The sequence below is a fragment of the Culex pipiens genome, chromosome 3 (genome assembly GCF_016801865.2).
Source record: "Culex pipiens pallens isolate TS chromosome 3, TS_CPP_V2, whole genome shotgun sequence".
Taxonomy (NCBI): Eukaryota; Metazoa; Arthropoda; class Insecta; order Diptera; family Culicidae; genus Culex; species Culex pipiens.
In genome coordinates, this window is record NC_068939.1 from 119,963,198 (window position 1) to 119,986,366 (window position 23,169).

Genomic DNA, 23,169 nt, shown 5'->3' on the forward strand with positions numbered 1-23,169 from the left:
TTTAAATGTACTAAACGGAAATGTCATGGATTTGCAGTTTATCTTAAGTCAAGTATTTTTTCAAACTAGTGTAAGTTTACCATTTTATTGCGTTGCAACGTCACGAAAAAGGGACAGTTGTTTATGTCAACAGAAAACTAAACATTCAATCATTTTGATATTTCGGATGCTCTTTGTACTTGGAAAGAGCTTTCAAATGCAACCTAGAGCGACTAAATTGGTTGTCTAGATCCAAAGTTACAACAGGTTTAAGTTTGCGTTGCAACGTCACGAAATTTTAAATCATATTGGTCACATGGCAAAAAAGGTGTATGCGTAGTTGATTGTTGGAGATCAAAGGATAATAAATATTATATATGTTTTATATAATGTTTCCGAGCCTATTTACAGAAAATTGTACATGGGTCATTCACAAATTCCGTCACTTAGGTTTGTAGCAACTCGAAAAAAGTAGGTATTTTATAAAACTTGTTGAGTAAATCAAAATAGACCGATGTTCACAATGGGGAAAAATTCTATAACTTTCAAATAAATAATCACGTGGTTACTGGATGGCCCCTTTATGATAAACTGATTTATGTGAGGGTTCATTCTAATACAACGCAACGAATTTTTTTATCGCACACCCTTATGTAGGCCAATTTACGGTGAAATTCACCAAACAATAATAATCACGTGATTCGATTGTTTTTTTTACAAACTTTTGTCACTTTGTTGTTGGACGAACCCTTACCTAAATAAGTTGTATGCAACGTTTAGTTGTTCGCAATTCAAAATGTTATGTTGCGCAGGTAAACAGTTTTATAATTTCCTCAAATTTAATTTAAAAAGCACAAAATTCAACAAAATAAGTTACGTTGTTTGCAGATCACCCCTTAGGGGTGCAACGACCTCAAATTTAAATCATTAAATTTGTCCATTTTTCGAACCTCACCACAGTTCTGACCATGCGCGCTTACGCAAGCATAAATAATTTTACCCGTCGACTCGCGTTGCGCGACAAATAATTAAGCTTATGTACAGGTGTGGATCATGAGTCATCCTCACCTGAAAAGCCCTTTATTAAATTTCGCCAATTGTTAGGCAATCAAAAAAATGGTTAAGCTTTCAATTATGAATGTGCGATGTTTTTCCACAGGGGAAATTGAGGGTGTGGCTTAACCAAATTCATTGGCATGTTTGTTCAATGGAGAATTCGACCTTCTCATTATTGACCAACATTTTTGAGAATGTTTTAGGAACATAATTTTGATATTCCAATAACATAATTTAAAGTTTCACGACAATGGTTCGAACCCATGACTTCCGATTTTGAGGTGTACTCACTACACCATACGGAAAGTCATGAAGAATTGCAGAGGTCTGCATAATTTAATTCATGAGGTTCATCGATGCTTCTCATCGAAACGGACCACTTTTAGTAGAACAAAATTTAGTAGAGTTTTCGGGGACTGACTATAAAAACCCCAAAATTCTTGAGGAGGGCAGTTAGTTCCAATTAGTTCCAGTTAGTTCCAGTCAGTTCCAGCCAGTTCAAGCCCAGTCCAGTTCCAGATCCTGAAGAAGCCCCAGACCAGCCGGACCCGCCAGCAGCCACCAGTAGCAGAGGCCCCAGTCCAGCCGGACTTAGCGGTGGAGGCCGCAGTCCGCCGGGACTTAGCCGCTGTGAAGAGTCCGCCGGGACTTAGCCGCTGTGAAGAGTCCGCCGGGACTTAGCCGCCGTGAAGAGTCCACGGGGACTTAGCCGCTGTGAAGAGTCCACCCGGGACTTAGGAGTTCGGGTCTGGCATGGCTCGGCGAAGAGGTCTGGAGGACAAGTCTGGCTTCAACGTAGAGAACTGGCTCGACGAAGGTCTTAATGAAATTAGCAACAAAAAGTTGAGTGATGTGATCGTGCGCGTAAAAGTTGAAAGTGTTACCGCAAAAATGTAATCCTTAAAAAGTGTAATATACAGATAAGTGAAGTTTACTGATCTGTTTTGACTCTACAGTAAATATCACAAAAATCCTGAAAGCCTAAACCGCTCGGGCCGTTCAGGTGGTGACTAGCGGAAAGCAACGCTGTGTGTGTTTGGACACGCCATTTTGATTGGACAAAATCGAGAGTTGAAAATGTGACTATGTGTGAAAATTAATGAACAAAATGATTTCGCGAAGTAACAAACAGTTAAAATAGTGTAAAAAAAACGTTAAATTGAAGAAAATGTTATGTGAGGAGTTCTAAGATGGAAGCAAATGTGCAGCAGTACGAGATGGAACCAAAACGGGCTCGACCAATGGCAGAAGCATCGAAAATTTCGAAACCGGCCAACGATGGACAGCATTAGGGATTCAACAATGACGAGATCATCTGGATCAACTGGAGACGAAATTCAGCCGCATCGAACACCCAAGAAGACGACCATGGAAATCTGGCAGTTTAGGGTGAGTAAACAAAAGTTATACCGAAATTTGATGTAAATAGTTAAAAACACGCTAAAAGATGGCGAATTTGGAGATGACGGATTTAATACAGCTTATTCCAGAATTTGATGGGTCATTAGACTCACTGGAGCAATTTTTAATGCTAACAGATTATTATGCTGATCAAATTCCTGAAGGCGAAGATCAGAGTAAATTTTTAAACATTGTTTTTATGAAACTAAAATTTAAAGCAGCAGCACGTATTAACCGAATTTATGCAAGCACTTGGGAAGAAACCAAGGCAAATTTAATTAGAGAGTTTGGTATCAAAACTACTTTTGGTAGTATAATTGAACAAATTGAAACTCTGAAACAAGGACGGGATGAATCATTTAAATCATATGCAGGAAGAGTTCTTGACATAAAATACGAAATCATAAAAATTGATCAAAGTTACAACGAAAATTCATTTACAGCTTATTGCTTAAAAAGCCACTTTATAGTTGGAATTATAAATAATGAAATCAAAGCAATTGCCACTAATAACCGTCATATGAAGTTGGAAAATTTGCTAGAATTTTTAGAAAATGAACAAATTGACAGAGAGTCTTTAAGAACTCTCGAACAAAGGTTACTTGCTAGTACTGAAAATTCAAACCTTAATTTTGACAGAAAATTCAGAAATTTCAGGAACAATAAAAATAAAAAATTTTATCAAAGAAATAATTATCAAGCTAACAAATTTTATGAAAGTTATAAAACGAATACTGCAAAGAGCACTTTAAAACGAACTTATACAAATAGTCGACGCAATAAAAATCAAATTCCAAATAATTTTAAACTGCAATTTAACGAATACATTCCACCACATGAAACATTAAAAATCAATTTCAATAATGATTCAATATTTTATGCAAATATTGCTACCTTGGCAAATCCAACAAAATTTCACAAATTTGTAATTGACTCCGCATCATGTTACAATTTTGTAAGATGGGATGTGGTTAGTAATATGCGTTTAACTAACATTGATTTCAACGATAGAATTTCCATTAGAGGAGTTCATGGAATAGCAGAAGATACAGTAGGATCTGTAAATATGATTTTATTGATAGGAAATTCAAAATACGAGGAAAAGTTTTACATTTTGAAGCATTTTGCTGATGTTGCAATTCTTGGAGCACATTTTCTAAAGAAATACACCTTATATATTAGTCAAAGTTTCGACTACATAGTTTTACGAACGCCTGATACAAAAAATATGCAATATCATAATCATGAAATGACCAATTTATTTAGAATCAATGACATTGAAAATATAAACAAAGTAAATATGACAGGTATTGGAGCAAATAGTTATGACAATTTTAATACAAATTATGATAAAAATAATGAAAATAATTATGATTATGACAATGGCCGTAATGGCAGAATTCAACCATGCATTGAAGATTATTATGACGATCAAATTGAAATTGATGATGATAACCAAGATTACCAAAAAGAGATGAATTTAGAAAATGATCGGGATTATGATGTGATTGAAAACATGAAGCATGAAAAACTTACAGGCAACGACAGAATGAGAAAAATTTATGAATTGGTTAAAACAGACCACTTGAAAGGTGATATCAATCAAGAAATTAATAATATTTTGCATGATTTTAATGAAATATTTTATTTAGAAGGTGACGAGTTGACTTATACCAATTTAACCATGCACGATATAGAGACAACAACTGAAATTCCAATTAACAAAAGACAATATAGATTTCCTGAAGCTACCAAGAAACACGTTGAAGAACAAGTGGAAGAAATGCTAAAATTAGGGATAATACGCCCAAGTAAAAGTCCGTGGAATGCACCGGTATTATGCATCCCAAAGAAAGACTTAGACGCCGAAGGCAACAAACGCTACAGAATTGTAGTGGATTTTCGAGACCTAAATACAATTACTAAACCATTTGTGTACCCTATACCGCTTATTAGCGAAATTTTGGACAGTATTGGAGAAGCTCGATATTTCTCAACCATTGACTTGAAATCAGGATTTTATCAAATCCCAATTAACCCAAAGGATGCTGCGAAAACCGCTTTTTCAACATTTCTAGGACATTATGAATTTTTAAGAATGCCAATGGGACTGAAAAATAGTCCATCAACATTTCAAAAATTTACATTCACACTTATTTATGAAATACAACCAGTTAATGCGTTTGTATACTTGGATGATATTATTGTATTCGGTAGAACTATCGAAGAACACAATGAAAATTTATATAAAGTTTTGAATGCATTACATGAACATAATTTAAAAGTTGAACCATCAAAATGTAAAATTTTACACAAAGAAGTCAGATATTTAGGTCATATTATTAGTGAAGAAGGGATTCGACCAACAAGTGAAAATATTGATACAATCAAAAACATGAAAAGGCCGCAGACGATAAAACATGTGAGATCATTTTTGGGAACTGTTAATTTTTATGGAAAATTTATTCCAAACATTGCAGATAAACGTAAGCCACTTAATGCATTATTAAAGAAAAATGTGAAATTTATTTGGACAGAAGAGTGTGAAAATGCTTTTGAAGAATTAAAAAACTATTTAATTTCAGAACCAGTTTTAGTTAGACCAAACTACAATGACAAATTTGTTTTGACAACTGATGCTAGCGATTATGCTATCGGAGCAGTTCTTACTAATGAGAAATCAAATGATCACCCCATCGCTTACGCAAGTCGTGCGCTTATCGGGGCTGAAAGAAATTATTTCACCATTGAGAAGGAACTACTAGCTATTGTTTGGGCAGTAGACCACTTCAAACATTTTATTTATAACCAAGATTTTATCGTTTACACAGATCATAGACCGTTGGTAGCTCTATGGCATTTGAAGGAAACTTCACCAACGTTGACAAAGCTTCGTTTAAAAATCCAAGGCATTGGATGTGAAATTCGTTACAAGCAAGGAAAGGAAAATGTGGTTGCAGATTTTCTCTCACGTTTAAATAATGATGAAGATCATGCAGATGATAAACAAGCATCAAAATTAGTAGCAATTACAACTCGTCAACAAGCAAAACAAAATAGACAAAATATTTCAGATAATCAAAACTCAACAAATACTCCGAACAGACAGAATTCATCTAGAAACAATACTAATTGGAATAATAATATGAATGGACTTCAACAAATTGACATAAATTTAGATAATGACGATGATAGCAACGATAAAACATTTACCTACAAGGATTTCCAAGATACAGATATCGATTTTAACGTTTTAAAATTTTCTAAAAATATTATACCATTTGAACAAGCCGAAGCTACATTTATGATATTAAACAGTGTTACGGTACACAAAGAATTGAGTAAATACATTGACCTTCCACATGGTATTAAGGATTACACCAATGAAAATATATTTGTATTCCCGCAAAAGAAAATTTGGGGTTTAATTTTGAATGGAACATATCGTTCAGCAGTTAAAAATGAAGAATTTTTCGATGGTTTATTTAAAAGCTTTAAAGATTATCCTGATTTTGCTAAAGATGCATCAGTTATACAAATTATTTCTCATAGAATATTTAAAACAGAGTTGGAACTAAACTTATTACGATTTTTTGCAATGAAACTTTCAAAGTCATTTACACTATATGCAACAGAAAATGAACGAATTTATGTAAAGCCAGAAGATAGAGATCAAGTGCTTAAAGATTTTCACGACGCACCGTTGGGTGGTCATATCGGAGGTAAACGAATGATAAAAAGAATGAGTCCTCTTTTTACATGGGAAAATATGCGAAGAGATGTTTTGAATTATGTAAAGCAATGTGATTCTTGTCAAAAGAATAAAATATGGCCAGCAAATAAGATGCCAATGAAAATTACAACAACATCGTATGAACCCTTTGATAAAATTTATATGGATGTGGTTATGTTACCAATTTCTAATAATGGAAACAATTGTGGACTTGTGATGCAAGATGATTTAACAAGATTTTTGATTGTAGCTCCCATGGAAAATCAAGAAAGTACTACTGTTGCTAGAACATTTGTTGAAAACTTTGTTTGTAAATTTGGTGCTCCTAAAGAAGTTGTAACCGATCGAGGTACAAACTTTGTAAGCAAATTATTGCAACATACATGCAAAATATTACACATTAAAAAAATCGTTACAAGTGCATATCATCCTCAAGCTAATTTAGTAGAGAGATCAAACAGAGAGTTGAAAGTTTATTTACGAAATTTTATTGGCAAAGATCCACAATGTTGGGATGAATTAATACCATATTTTATGTTTGAATACAACACTACAGAAAATTCATCAACTGGATATTCTCCCTATGAACTTTTGTATGGAAGAAAAGCTACTATACCAAGCACAATTTATAAAATCAATGATTCAGATTTAAATTATGACGACTATATTTGTTCAATGAAAGATATATTCAAGGATGCTCATGAAACTGCTAGAAACAACTTAATATTGTCAAAAGAAAAAAGAAAGGAAATTTATGACAAAAAGACAAATGATTGGGTACCAATGTGGGGAGATAGAGTTTTGGTACAAATGGTACAGACAGGAATTGGTCAAAAGTTACAAAATAAGTGGCGAGGCCCTTATGATATCGTTAAATTTAACAGCGATCAAACGACCACTATTAAAAATGGAAACAAATTTGAAGATGTACATAATAATAGACTAAGAAAATATAATGATTAACATAACACTAAATGATAGTTCACAATGTACCCGTATTAACATACATTTAACATAATTTAAAATCAAATGCTCCAATACAAGAAAAATATTTTGAAATGACAATTACAGTACAATTAAAATAAAGTAAAAAAATAAGCGATTTATGCAATGAATGACATAGTATCATAAACGATTAATATCAAAAGACTACAATGAAGGAAAATATTTATTTTTAACACACGGGATTATTTATGTGTATTGAAAAAAAAATAATAATAAAAAAATTATTGAGTTGATATGATTGATGAAATAGAAAAAAAACGATTGTTATCAAGAGAACTAAATGAATCAAACAAATGTGTTACAAATACCGATTTTTTTTATATAGAAAAATAAACATGAAAAAAAGAATATATGATTGATTTGATATGATAAATGAATTAATGCTGAGTTAAACAAAATATGAATGATTATTATCAAAAAAAAAAAAAAAATGCGCAAACAAGAATGTTATGAATTGGGGATGAAAGATAATTTTTATAAATGATTGAATTGATGGGGTTTAAACAAGAAACAGAATAAGAAAAATACCAGTACTGAGTTTATACATTTTTTTTGAAAAACACGTGAAGCGATAATGATCAAATATAAACATAATAATGAAGCAGTGATGAAACACGTTAAAACAATTAAGAAGCTGATGGGTTGCAATTTTGGGAACATACTTAATTGAGCTAAAATGGGTTAACAGGGTATTAGAAAAACAATGATGCAATTTTTAACTACAAATAAAAACAAATCAAACGGACTGAACAATAACGAAATTTCAACGACAAGCAAATGAAGATGGTGTGATTATTAAATGTTTCAAAACAACATGTATGCAAGTAAGAATGTGTGTGAGAATAATTGGACAAGGGAGGCGCGCCCCAGAATGAATGTTGAATGTAAACATGTGTTTTATAATTTACTTAACAAAGTATTAAGAATTTATTTTCAGAATGTTATATGCTTATACGAAGGATTTACAGGAAACCATTGGAAGACGATCAAGAAGACAACAATATCAGCAAGGACGCTTGCAAAGACGAATATGGACTACAGCTCAAGAAAGGGTAAAATTTGTGAGTACACCGTGAGGAATCTAAAAAGATCGGAAAGGATGGTAAAAGTTCCGATCTAGGGATACAGAAACTGATAAAGCAACGCCAAAGGGATTAAAAAGTAGACAATTGTACTCTATGGGGAGAGTTTTATGTCAAATATAGCTTTAAAACAGTTGTAATCCATGGGGGGATTCAATATGTTAAAAACATTTCAAAACATTTGCACTTTACGGGGATAGTCAAATGAAAATTAAAGGGAATGGATAAATAACGCTTCAAGGGAAAATCAAGGGATAAAATAATGCTTCAAGGGAAAAACACCTTTAAACTGATAAAATTCAGAGAAAAAAAAATCAGAACGATATCATTAGAATGATAATTGAACCAACTAATTATCTTGCAAATTCAGCATTTTATTGCGAATTGCTCAAATAAACAAATTTATTGAATGGGTTTGACAAATTCGAAAACACAAAGTGACAGACCAGTTTCATAAAAAGTTGATATAACAGAAAGGATATTCTAACATGCGCAGTATTGCAATGACAAGATGATAGGATGTATAGATCAATGAAAAACTTTATAGAGTAATTTTTTTATTCAAGTATAAAAATAATAGTCAATTAGAACTGATTTTTTTTAGTATTGAAAATAATAGAACTGATTTCATATAAAAATATCAACAAGATTTATAAGATTGTAAGTAAATTTGAATCTCAATTTTGCACAGAAAGTAAATGATAGATTCCTGAAAATTATAAAATATTGTTCATGCGAAGAAAACAAGTAAGACATTTTTGTGGGAGAAACAAAACTAAAAACTGAAGCAAAATATGGCAGAGACGGGAGACGAAACACAAGGATCGACGCGTTCGTATGCTGGTTCTACGCGTTCGTATGCAGAAGTTTGTGATGGCAAGATGGTGAGTGGCAAAGTCATGCGGGAGGTTGGACAGGTAACGGTGTTGATGTTGTTGCAAAAAGGTCATACCAATGAGGATCGAGTCGGATTAAGACGCAATTCTAGTAACGAGACATTCACGTAAAACAAATTACCAACCGAAATGTGGAATCATGCGAAGTAAAGATGATTGAAATGCGAAACATCAATTATGAAAAAAAAAAAAAAAAGTTGAGATCATACTGCACGTCTGAAACTATTGAAAAGAGGAGGATCATGATAAACAAATGATAACATCATCCGATGTCATTAATTTACAAAAGCCAAAGTTGCAAATTACACGAAAAGACAATTTTGGACTAACAACATGTCCTAAACATTTGATAAAAGAATTACATCAACCGATGACAATAATTTGAGAATGTCAAAGATGCAAAGCAACTGGAAAAGTCAATTTTGGACAAAAATACTGGATTCACGAACAATTCACAATACTCAGCAAATGAGAAGTCAATGCACTCTCAAAACTGACCATAGTCAACTCACAGCTGGGTTATGAAGCATAATTCATGATGGAAACGACAATTGCACTAATTGACGAAATTCAACACCTTAGCCTCGAAAACGAACCAATTGACCAAGTCACTGTGGAATGAATAGCCTCACGATAGAGACGATTTTGATGGAAGACGACGACGATAACAACCAGCCGATCAACACAGTTCTACAACAACAAATTTTGCTTACAGTGGGAAAAATGCAATGATTTTTTTTAGGAGAGATATTGAAAATTAATTTCAAATGCAAGTTTACAAGAGAAGTTCAAAACAGTAATTCAAGTAATTTAACAGGACAGAAGATCAAAAGAGTAATGAAAATAATTTTACAGTAGAAAAATCAAACGAGCAATTATAATTATAAAGCAATTCACAAGAAGGCACAAGAAGAACAAATTGTAAACCGCACGATCACTACACCCGACAATATTCTTTCCATAGATGATCATTTCTTTCAGACGATCATCTAGCTGATAAGTGTGGGGGAGATGAACCGAACCAATTTTTTAAATCAATTTTTTATAGCCAGCCATTTAAATTTTTTTATGATTTTTTGCAAAGTATTTTTTTTACAATTTAAATTATTAACTTTGGGTATCATATTTCAACCTACAAATAACTTTCGATAGATGTTCTTAATGCTTTTCAAGAATACAAACATCTAGCTGGTAAGTGTGGGGGAATGCAACGACCTCAAATTTAAATCATTAAATTTGTCCATTTTTCGAACCTCACCACAGTTCTGACCATGCGCGCTTACGCAAGCATAAATAATTTTACCCGTCGACTCGCGTTGCGCGACAAATAATTAAGCTTATGTACAGGTGTGGATCATGAGTCATCCTCACCTGAAAAGCCCTTTATTAAATTTCGCCAATTGTTAGGCAATCAAAAAAATGGTTAAGCTTTCAATTATGAATGTGCGATGTTTTTCCACAGGGGAAATTGAGGGTGTGGCTTAACCAAATTCATTGGCATGTTTGTTCAATGGAGAATTCGACCTTCTCATTATTGACCAACATTTTTGAGAATGTTTTAGGAACATAATTTTGATATTCCAATAACATAATTTAAAGTTTCACGACAATGGTTCGAACCCATGACTTCCGATTTTGAGGTGTACTCACTACACCATACGGAAAGTCATGAAGAATTGCAGAGGTCTGCATAATTTAATTCATGAGGTTCATCGATGCTTCTCATCGAAACGGACCACTTTTAGTAGAACAAAATTTAGTAGAGTTTTCGGGGACTGACTATAAAAACCCCAAAATTCTTGAGGAGGGCAGTTAGTTCCAATTAGTTCCAGTTAGTTCCAGTCAGTTCCAGCCAGTTCAAGCCCAGTCCAGTTCCAGATCCTGAAGAAGCCCCAGACCAGCCGGACCCGCCAGCAGCCACCAGTAGCAGAGGCCCCAGTCCAGCCGGACTTAGCGGTGGAGGCCGCAGTCCGCCGGGACTTAGCCGCTGTGAAGAGTCCGCCGGGACTTAGCCGCTGTGAAGAGTCCGCCGGGACTTAGCCGCCGTGAAGAGTCCACGGGGACTTAGCCGCTGTGAAGAGTCCACCCGGGACTTAGGAGTTCGGGTCTGGCATGGCTCGGCGAAGAGGTCTGGAGGACAAGTCTGGCTTCAACGTAGAGAACTGGCTCGACGAAGGTCTTAATGAAATTAGCAACAAAAAGTTGAGTGATGTGATCGTGCGCGTAAAAGTTGAAAGTGTTACCGCAAAAATGTAATCCTTAAAAAGTGTAATATACAGATAAGTGAAGTTTACTGATCTGTTTTGACTCTACAGTAAATATCACAAAAATCCTGAAAGCCTAAACCGCTCGGGCCGTTCAGGGGCCATCAACAAACGATATGAGCACTTTAGTTATAAATTTCTGCCCTCCTGAAAACTTGAAGCTCCATACCTCCCTTCTAAAACTTCCACGTGTTTTGTAAATTTCCCAAAACGATTAAAATATTAAGGGAGCGTTCTTGCATTACGTAACAAAACATTTATATTTTTAGACCCCCTCCACCCCCTGGTAATACATTTCCAATACATTTTTTTTGTATAAATCCTCGAACCCCGCCCCCCTCCCCCTTGATATTACGGCGTTACGTAATGCATGGACATCCCATAACATGGATAGAGGAGGTGGGAGTGGGGGGGGGGGCTGTCCTTCGTGATAATGGAATAATACAAATATTTTTTTTACTTTGAAAATGCTTGGAAAACTTCGTATATCGTACTGCTACTGTGAAAGCGGTATAGGGGGAGGGGGGGGGGGTCTAACATGGGCGGGCCAATCAATTCACATGTCCTTGTACTGTCTATTAATGTCTTATAATAAAATCATAACCTGAAGTTGCTCAAACTAACAAAAACTATGATTTATTTTGAAACTAAAATTTCGTGACGTTGCAACGCAACGAAAAACCCTGTTTTCAAAAACAGTGCGTTGCAACGTCACGAAATGTTAATGGTCTTTAAAAATCGAGGTTTGATTTTTTCGAAAAACTAATGATTGCATTCGATTTGTTGGCCAATTTTACACTAAAAATGGAAGAAGAACTCCAAATTTGCCATTTAACAGAGCAGAGTTAATGGCGAAACATGAATTGGGTCAGGATTGAGAAAAAGTCACGCGTTGCAACGTCACGCTACATATTCCCCTCTCAAAAATAAAATATTCGCTTAAAATAATGTTTCAACATTGTTTCTTGTAGGAAATTTAATGTACTTTCCGAATCTGTAATAACATACGTACCTTTTCAATGTTTTTTTTTTAGTTACAGCCGAAATACTGAAAAAAGAAAAGTCAAAGCGTTGCAACGTCACGGCGGAATGTGTCAGAGAATTTTCTCAGCTTTTCGGTTTTTTTTTTCAAAGGTGGGCAAACTAGGCACTTATTTTAAAAAAATAATAACTGCGTCTATTTTCAAAAAAGTTACCTAAAAATGGCTATAACTTGTAAACGGTGCACTTAATCAAAATTTCACTAGAGTACTTTTTGATCGCAAATTCTATTTTACATCGAAAAATGAAGTTTAAAAATGGTTGCGACCAATATTTCGATTTAAAAAAAAATCATTATTGATTCATAAATTCATAACTCGATCAAAGATTTTTTGCCCGTTCTGGAAATTTCTGAAAATTTTATGTCCCCTAAAACATATCAGAAAATGAAAAAAAATAGTGTTTTTTTGCAAATCAAGTTTTAGTGACAAAAAGTGCAATAAAAAATCACCAAAATTTGTTTTACCGTGAATATTTTTTTTTTTAAGTGTTGTCCTTATCCATACCCACAACTTTGCGCAAAACACCAAATCGATCAAAAAATTCCTTCCAAAGATACAGATTTTTGAATTTTCTTATATCATTTTTGTATGGACAGCTGCCTAATTTGTATGGAAAATTATATGGACAAACTAATTATGCAAAATGGCTTCTTTGGGCATACCAAAGGCACCAAAAAATTTTCAGCCGGAATAAAAAATACAAAAAATAAAATGAAAGAAAAAAGACCGATCCTCTTCGAACCATCAGTTTGGCAACTCTCAACAACCTCGCCAGATTCTCTCACCAACCTAGTCTTTACAAGTCGCCATCCCGACAACACTTTCTGTGGGCAGTTCCCTCTAACACGCTGAGGTTAATCTAACCGCTAATAAATTTGAGCTTTATCCATTAAGCTACTTATGTCGTGCACTTGCATCTAATGGCCTGTGGCTTTCAAGCGTGGTGTCCGTGAAACCGACCTGCTTTTAGCACCCTTTCAATGCCTTACCGGAAACCCTTAACGTTTCTCAGAGTGATATGCAAAATGAGATAATCTCTCCCCGAAAGGGAACTTGCCCTCTCGACCAAGCTGAACTGTTCCAAGTGCCTCGATTTCCCAAATCGATACGCCCTCCCCAAGGGTCCACGGTCAACGGGGATTTCGATGGTCCCAAAATGACACTGCATTCGAGACAGCCCGAAATGGAAAGTGCGTTTCTCACGCTGACCTTGTGGTGTGGGAAAGGCGCGCGCGTCTGGTGACCTGTCCGGAAATTTAGAGGAACCCCGTGACACGTTTGACACCTCACACAAAGTTCCACCTCAGCCGCGACGACGCCCCCCAAAACGCCAAGTTCGCGTTTCCACAAATCACCCCGGCGGAGGGCTTCGCGCGCGGAACTAGGGCCATAAATAAGCCCGCGGTCGGTGCGATCGACATGGCGTTTAATACCTGTTTAGGAGGGCTCGGGCGCGACCGACACGCGAAAAAGGGTTCTACGCGCGATCGCTCCGGGGAGGAACGTCCAGACCGACCTGCTGCAGTGTTCCAGCAGTAATGTATCAATTCAGTCGGGATAATTAATCAATCCGGCACTACCAACGAGCAGCAAGGGGCAGCAGTAGTTCTGCGGATCTTCGACCTATCCGATCCCGGGGGGAAGTTTCCGAAGGGGAGTCGGAAATTTTTGGGAGGCTCAAATTTATCCAAAGTTATTAGTAGATTATTAGAAGCCATAAATAACGAGGCCCTTCCGAGGTGAACCTGCGGGATTCCGGGAGGGAGCGATCTTCACCGGAATCCAGGTCTCTGGACCAACACAATCCGTAATAAATCTAACTGACGATGCTCAATTTGCGAGCATCTTTTTAGGGAAAATGATATCTTAATGCCACGATATCGCGGTTCCAAGTACCATATCGTCTCAAGCGGTGGGTCGCGGAATACTGATAATCATAGGGATAGCGATTATTGAGAGATTAACTAATGTGGACTATAATTAGAGGTAGCGGCGCTTTTGATCATTCAGTTAATGGACGCAACTTCCAGGAAGCAAACCGTACGCCCCTTTGGCGATAGGTGTGAAACAATTTTATACAATGTTGTTAAGAGAGTATGATGATTTTTTTTCTCATTATGAATCTTAACCCTCTACAACCTAACCCCGCCTTTAGACGGGCTTCGATCTAAAAAATCGCCAAAAATCAATTTTCCAACCGATTTTTGATATTTAAAAAGCATTGGAAAGAAGAACTCTTAAAATTTTAGAAAATTTCAGGGTTGGAAGTTTAACTTGTTTTATGTGACTTTGCCAATGTTTTTAAAAATGTCATTTTTTTAGGGGTCAACTTTGGCTGTGTTTTTTACAAACATTTCCTATATTTTCAGTAAAAAAGAGGTATGCAGTAATTTTTGTAGTGTTCCAGACTATGCCTCTACGCATTTTTTTGCAATTTAAATGATGATGGTGCGATTCTATGGCAGAAAATGTGAAAAACATGCAAAAAATTGAAAAAGTGACTGTAAAAACATGAAAAAATTAGATAGGCGAAATGTAATTATATTAGATGGTAGAGTAGGCCAAATACTACCAAAAACAAACATAAACTAAACAAGATAAATGCAAATTAAAATACTAAAAATGAAACAAGGAAAACATAAAACAAGAGAAGTAAAGTTTTTCGTAGAACAAAAGTTGCTCAAAATGACCTCCTGAACACGGGAAAAATAAATATTTTCGAAAAAAAAATTTGGGCAGTAGAGGGTTAATCTAAGATATATGCTGTTATCTTGTTACATTAGAGCAATTCTCTACCAAAACCGGAAATGGATTTTATTCTATTTTTTTTTATTTGGCTCAAACTTTGTCGAATCGAAAAACTGCAAATATTTCGCTAAAATCAAACTTGCGGTGGCTATATCTTGAAAACGGAGCCCTTTATCAAAAAATCTATAAAGTACTTTTCGATTGCAAATTCATTAAAATAAAATTAAGTCATAATTTTTTTTGCATGAAATTTCGATTTTTTTGCAAATATAATTATTTTTTCTAAAAATCATAACTCGGCGGCAGATTTATGGACGATACATCTCTATGGCTCAAAAGTTGCAGGTTTTTGTCCCCTAAAATATATCAAAAAATCTCGAAAATCAAATAATACATATTTTGGGAAATTGAGTTTTTGTGAAAAAAAAGTTAATAAAAAAAATCGCCAAATTTTGGGTGAGTGTACCTATTTTTTCTCAATTGGTGTCTTCGGCATCAGCATTGATCAGAAAATTCACTTAAAAGTTACAGCTGTTTGAATATTTACGTACCATTTTTGTATGGACAGCTGCCAAAATTGTATGGAGACTTGTATGGGTGAACCAATGACACAACATAGCTGTCATAGGGAAGGCCCCCACAAAGTTTGAGCCAAATCAAAAATACAAAAAAAAAAATAAAAAATGGTTGAAATCGGCCGATTTCGTAGAGAATTGCTCGTTAGAGTAATCTGTGTTTCAAAAGTTTCGAGAATAGTTTTCTGATCTTTGAACCGAAAATCAGAACCCCTGAGGAGAAGGAGCAAAGCTTACTTGGTTTGTTCAGAGTTTATGACCATTCGACATTTTTAATGATCGGTGAGTAAGCGCTTCGTTCACCTTCACTACGACAACCTGATTTTGTCAAGCTACAGTACGTAATCATTGTTTTAGTAGTGTGCGTAAGCGCCGTGGCAATAATTGGTCACTTTTAAGTTTTACTTTGTTATAATTTTAATAACTTCATAATTAAGTCTGGAGGTTTTTTTTAAAGTTCCAATGAAGCAAATTTCCAATTTTTGCTTTTTGGGTGTTTTTGAAACCGCCTTGAGTTAGGGATATTAAAAATACCCAAAAAGCAAAAACTGAAAATTTGGTTTATTGGACCTTTTCAAAAAAAAAAAAAACTCCAGAAGTTAATGAAGTTAATTCGACAGTATTTAAAGAAAACATTCCAGACTAGATTTGGTAACTCGAGCGAACGCCAGCCAATTGAATTTTAAGTGACTTGGATGAAATCGTCCAATGTACTTTTACTTTTCCCACGTGGCATTGCATGTAGAAAAAAATTAAGGACTAGGGGAGGTTCAACATTTCCGATTTTGAAAACACGTGATTCACGAAAGATCCCTAAATCTCGTCCAACGCAAAGTCACACTCAAGGTCGGGTGCGTGATGCGGGATGGCGTCAAGCCATCGAATCCTTTCGTCGAAACCTCCGAAAAAGGGGCGCTCTGCGCCGTGATGCCGTTTTCCACTCCTAACTAATTTACTGCGTGCCAAAACTCCGCGGGGGAGATTTATTCCGAGGTTAGATTCCGCGCGCGCGGGAATGTTTTATAGCCCCGGAACAGACTGTTTTGTTCTCGTTTCGCCAGCAGGTCGCTGAACTTGAACTCACACTCCGGGTTGATCTTAAAAGAAAACGACTCAGCCAAAACCACTTTTGATGGAGAAGCCACGATTTATGTTCACACTTTCAGCAGTCTTTCAGTGCATTAACGTCGCTCAAACCTACACCAACTCTGCGCCGATGAGGAAAGATTGCATCCACTTTTTTGCAAAACAACTCAAATCTTCGCGGGTCTCTGGAAGATTTCGTAACATCTTGCTCTGTGACATCATGCTGTGATCCCTTTTGCTCGTCGACGACAGAAGCTCCCTTTTTGCGAGCGTCGTTTTTATGGTCACGACCATGTCTTGGACGCCCTGCTGCGTGAGACCTCCAAATATTTGCGTTCCATTCCACTCCAGTCACTCTCTCAAGGGGAAGAACCGTTCCGTTGTGGCAAGTGGTGTGGCTTAATTTATGGGTTATTGAACTAGCTTTGGACTCTTATTGGGGCGAAATAGGTGTCGTAAATTTCCAAACTCAAATTGAACTTGCGGAATCTGCGCGATGCGCGGGAGCTCTATGCTGATGGCAAAGATATTTTGGGTAGTAAAATTTGAATCATCTGCGAAAGAGAGGAATTTTAAGTATGTTCCCATTTTTGATTTGCTCGAGGAATGCTGTTGCGTGGATGCCAAGCTAAGTCTTTTTTTACTGCCTTTTTTTGGTTGATTTTGTTTGAAATCGAATCTCGAGTCTCACTTGACCTGTTTACATCAGACTAACGCCACTTTACAACAATGTTCCGAATCACTTTCGGTGTCCCGCTGTGGCAGTACATCCTGGCGCTAAGATAAGTGTGATTTAAGCGTTGCAGATGAAGAGTGTGGTCTACCCTTCAAGGTTTGTGAGTGTTCTTTATTGTATACAACTTTATTGGGTAAACAAATACGACATGTCTTGTGTGGAGCAAAATTTATTACAATATTAAAACCGGTAAAGTGGAGACTGATGATAGTTACACCGATTTGTTTTTCCATGGAGTTCCATTTGCTTGACCTTTTCCATGTTTGATAACATTTCTGTCTGTCTGTATCAAATATCTAGCCATTTCTTAACAATTCAACTCAACATATCAGCAGAACTTAGCGAGGCTTCTTCCTTCAACTAGTCCATTCAATCACACTCAATTGGGTCGATCAAGTTGACCCACAACCAACAGAAACCCTTTCTTCGGCGGCACTCGTCGAACAGTCTAGTCTAGTTTCGCAAACTCATCAACCGTCGTAGTTCTTCACATATTATTTTAGACGCCGCCGCCGACGCACGCAACTTGAGACTAAAGTGATTGCTCTAATAATGACGATCAAGACCGGACCAACGCTAAAGTGTTGCGAGGGGGATCGTAAATTATGCTCTTAAGGACCCATCCCTGCCGTCGTCGTCGTCGTATAAATTGCCCATTCTAGGCGCAAGCTCAGCTACTAAAAGCCGGAGGCGATAAAATCAATTTCGGACTTGATTACCTCCTCCGTGGACGACACGAGCGCCACTACACAAGATCGTGACGTTTATTAGGAGGTTGGTACAAGTTACGCGATGTCTGGTGGATCAATTTGTAAGGGAATCGCGATATCGCGGGGAACAGCGAAAGTGATGTTCGCTGGAGAATTTAAACACTGTAATGATGAGTTGGCAGATTCTGGAGACATTTATGGGGTTTCCAAATTTGGAAAGGATGACAATGACAGCGATTTTGACGAAAACTGAAATTAGGTCCCTGATGATCAACAACCCTAAAGGCAACTTAACTCAGTCAAGAATCCCAATTATTGTACGTTTTCATTATAAACCCCATTCAGACTGCCACAACCCATAATTCTCTCTGAAGAGAGCATCTGTGAAGATTGCATGATGCATCCGTCTTCTGCACCACGATCCCCGAAGAGTTCAGGTAGCCAATCTTGATGAGAATTAATAACTCTCATCAGTGAACTGTAAAGAGCGAATCAGATTGACGTGAACTCCCGCGTTGATCTTTAAGATACCTCGCTGCAGCTTTATTGTTGCAAAAAGTAAGAGCAACATACCGCACATTTCAACGGTTCAGGGTGATCCATCAGAGCAACTGTTTCAACGGAATGCTACCAGCTATCACACACAGTCAGTCCCTAGGTATGGCGAGTCGTTATGACATGACCAATTAAAACCTGTCCAAGGAACACAAGAGGACCAACGCTTGAGGATCATACGCGCTATCAGTTCAACATGATCGCGAGCGCCGACAGAAACTGTCTACGCGAAATGATGTTGAATTTGCAGCACGCAACAGTGGGTGCCGTGAAGTAATGAACTTAAAACAAAATTAAAAATGTCATTTATACACACCGAATTTTTTTGCTGAAATTCAGCAAAGTTTTACTGCATTTTCATCAACTGAAATTTCAGTAAAAGATTAAGTACCGTCATCAGGGGTGACATTGGGTCTGGGGTGGGATTGGGTCATACAAATTTCAGCATTTTTGTATGACCCAATCTCACCCCCAGACCCAATGTCACCCCTATGACGGTAATTTAGATTTTACTGAATTCTCAGTTAATTGTTTTTACTGAAATTTCAGTAAAATGTTTGTCAAACCAACTGAAATTTCAAGAAATGTCAAATTATTTTACTGAAAATTTAGTTTTTCCTTGTGTCAGTTTGACAGAACATTTGCTGAAGATTCAGCATTCACGGGTCCCCCACAGACCGTTATTATGAAGAAAAAATTTCCACCCAAACCAATGATTGGACATGGTTTCTGGGACCATTTTGCACCTCTGGGCCAAGTTTCAAAATATTTGCCGGCAGAAATTTCGAATACAATCAGTTTTAGTATTTTTAGTTGAAATTAAGGGGAAATCACATGTAAAATGCGTAGGAAAAGATCAAAGTTTCAATGTTTTAACTCTAAAACGTTACTGGTCATGGTTTCAAATTGTACTTACATGTAGTAGAATGATATAAAACGATTCACGGAACTGACTTAGCCGGATTAAGCCTTAGTTAAGTGACTTAAGTGCATTATTTACAAGTTTATATCTAAATATTTTTTTAAAACTCCTTCATTAGGCAATTTTAAGTCTAGGAAGATTAGATTGCATAAAAATAATTAAAATTAGGTAACTTTGAGCCAAGGGGTGACATTGTACCAAATTTTACGTTTGTTTAATAACTAAATATCTTAACAACAAGCTCGATAAGCTTGAATTGTAATTGCAATTTTGCAAAATTATAATTGGTTTGAAATATTAATCCTGTGGGAAGTTGTGCCATTAAAATTTTGCTAATTATAATCATTACACAGGGCAACAAAAATGTTTGAGCATAAATGATTGCAGTATTTCAGCACTACATTTCATTCGTATGGTTCAAGTTTCTAAACGTTTTATAACAAAAAAAAAAACAATTTTATTATTAATGCAATGCTACAAACTTGCCACGTCACATTATTGTTTTTCTTTTATTTGTATTCAGAAGGAATCGATTCAGAACTGGAACATGTGCGCATCATTTTTAAATTTGTCACTTACAGGTGATTTAAAACATAGACTAAATATATATAGATACGCCACTCCCCTGTTGGGGCTGGCGACACTACCGCCACGCCAAAATAGCACCTGGTGGCAATTCACAGGTACTACTTTTCGATGTTTCCAAAGGGAAAGTGAGTTTTCCCCAGTTTCAGTTCAAGTGTAACGGTTGCATCGTAGCAACAGCTGCTTTTAAACTTTGCTTATTTTCTGTCAACATTTCAACTTCAAAGCGTTGGATCCTACAATATCAACCCGTTGTGGGCGTTTCCGGCCACCAAAAATCTCACGCGCAGAACCTCCGACGACACGGAGTGTTCGCAGTGAGGACGTGTCTGCAAGTGAGTAGAATGAAATAACAGAAAAAAAAAATATTTATGGAAAAGTTTAATGTTTACAGGCCTTGTTAAGATGGACCTGTCACCAATTCAACCACGGCAAGAGGAAACTGCACAGCGATCTAGATGACCTTCGGTGCTTCTAGATTCCTTCGGGCCTAATTCCTCAAGAACCACTCTGCGCGGCTACCTCCGTTGCCGGAATAGTCGCCCATTTGTCGAGCAAATTGGAACACGTCTAATCTAAATCACATCACATGCTAGACACTACGATGAACAAAATTGCATCGATTTTTGCTGCAACGGGTTTCTTTTAGTATTTTATTGATTTTTAAGCATTCAATATAATAATGATGACTCAAATAGAAAGATTATCCAACAAGCGGATTGAATTTTATTTGTCTAGACTTTGAAACAGCTCCTCTTTCTCCAGACGATTAACACATGTTTATTGTATGTTTCTAAACTGTGACGGTGAAGCGATCATGGTCCGCGAGGGGACAAACTGCAACTGGGGGATCCGCACCTGGTTCGGGAGGAAGCAGCACTCGTCCAGCATAAGATCGTTGGGATTGAGAGCGAATTTGGTGAACAGACTGACTAGTGAAACTAGAATGTCCAGCTTATTAGGAGCAGTATCCAGTTGCGGAGATTCGCGGATACTGTTGGATGCGACGATGTCCTGGCTGATGTCAAGCCCTGCTTGTTGTTGGACATCACAATGCAATTTTTGGGTAGTTTAGCTAATGTTGATCGCCAAGTCGGTGAACTACTGGATCGACTTCTGCAGACTCGGCTACCCCATAGAAATGTTCTTGGCCGCTAGATTATCACCAAAACTCCCAAGCTCGATAAAAAGGGAGAATTTCCATACAAATTCTCCCTTTTTCTCGAGCATGGGAGTTTAGGTGTTTTTAAGGAGCACCTTGTCGACGTCCTGTACCGACTTTGAGAGGCCACTGAAAAGAAACACCCAAGTCAGATACTTTTAAGAACACAATTTAAAACAAGTCTGTACTTACTGGTTTTTCCCCTGTAAATTATCGTGCGAGGCCAAATTAAACGTTGATAAAGGTGGTCATGATCGAGTGCAGGGTTAGCAAGTTTAAAAGATCAATATTTGAGACCAAACCGGGAGAAAGCCGATACGGAGGATGATTGTCACGCTACGGGAACTTCGGTGGCCTTGTCTAAACACCTGCTTGCTTCGGGCCTCCGCAACGGCTTTTTCTTCGCCAACGTTCCTTCTCCTAAGCCCCGCTCCACCGCCGGTTTTGCCTCTACCACCCTCTGCCTCTGGCCGGGGATTGACGCAAACCCAGGGGAGTCGCGATCGGCTTGAAGATATGACCCTTGTCAGTTCCTTTATTATGGCCAGAGTCTTCACTGCTACTGCCTTTGCCACTTGCCCTGCAGGCCGAACATTTTTCACGTTTCCGCGGGGATAAATTATATAAAAAAAACAAATTGTTCAAACGCGTGTTTAACCAAATTGGGTGACAGTTTTTTTCAAAAACAAAACAATCGGCAAGTGCACAGAGTACTATGATTTGTTTACCCAAATTAGTACCTGTAACTTGACTGTGGTGGCGCTCGGAGCGCTAAAGGGGTGTCGCCAACTGGATGTATGAAAAAATCACGAAGTGAGACATCTAGGTCACAGAGTAAGACAGAGTTCGCACTGCTTCTTGATTTTTGGTTCAACTTGGTGGTACATCGCAGGTACATCGCACGCCTGCTACCAGCAAACCTTATGGAGCCAAAGAATTAAATGACATTTCCTCGGACTGGTCACTCTGGGTTACTCTGTGTCTAGGTAATTAATAATCTATGTTTAAAATCAATAGGCCTTTTTAAACATATTTATTTGCGATCTGCGAAGCAATATCATCAAATTATTTTTGGGTTTGGGAACATAAATAGACCAAATTAAGCAGTCTACAAACAAATATTGACATAAACTTAATGCTTATCAAAACAATCTTTTGTACATGGTCACCCCTTGGCTCAAAGTTACCCCATTTTAATTATTTTTATGCAATCTAGTCTTCCTAGACTTAAAATTGCCTAATGAAGGACTTTTTAAGAAATATTTAGATATAAACTTGTAAGTAATGCACTTAAGTCACTTAATCCGGCTAAGTCAGTTCCGTAAATGGTTTTATATCATTCTACTACATGTAAGTACAATGACCAGTAACGTGTTAGAGTTAAAACATTGAAACTTTGATCTTTTCCTACGCATTTTACATGCGATTTCCCCTTAATTTCAACTAAAAATACTAAAACTGACCGTATTCGAAATTTCTGCCGGCAAATATTTTGAAACTTGGCCCAGAGGTGCAGAATGGTCCCAGAAACCATGCCCAATCATTGGTTTGGGTGGAAATTTTTTCTGCATAATAACGGTCTGTGGGGGACCCGTGGCATTCGTTGCTGGTATTTCAGTTATTACGATTTG

General features: G+C 36.9%; 1 protein-coding gene and 1 long non-coding RNA gene across 6 annotated transcripts in view; both read left to right on the forward strand.

The window, feature by feature from the left end:
- Positions 1-23,169, forward strand: part of LOC120413922 (calcium uptake protein 2, mitochondrial) — a 127,198-nt gene that overhangs the window by 37,081 nt on the left and 66,948 nt on the right. The window lies entirely within an intron of this gene.
- Positions 1,763-8,636, forward strand: LOC128093292 (uncharacterized). Its single transcript, XR_008212385.1, has 2 exons — positions 1,763-2,424; positions 8,143-8,636. It is a non-coding gene; the product is annotated as an uncharacterized LOC128093292 (long non-coding RNA).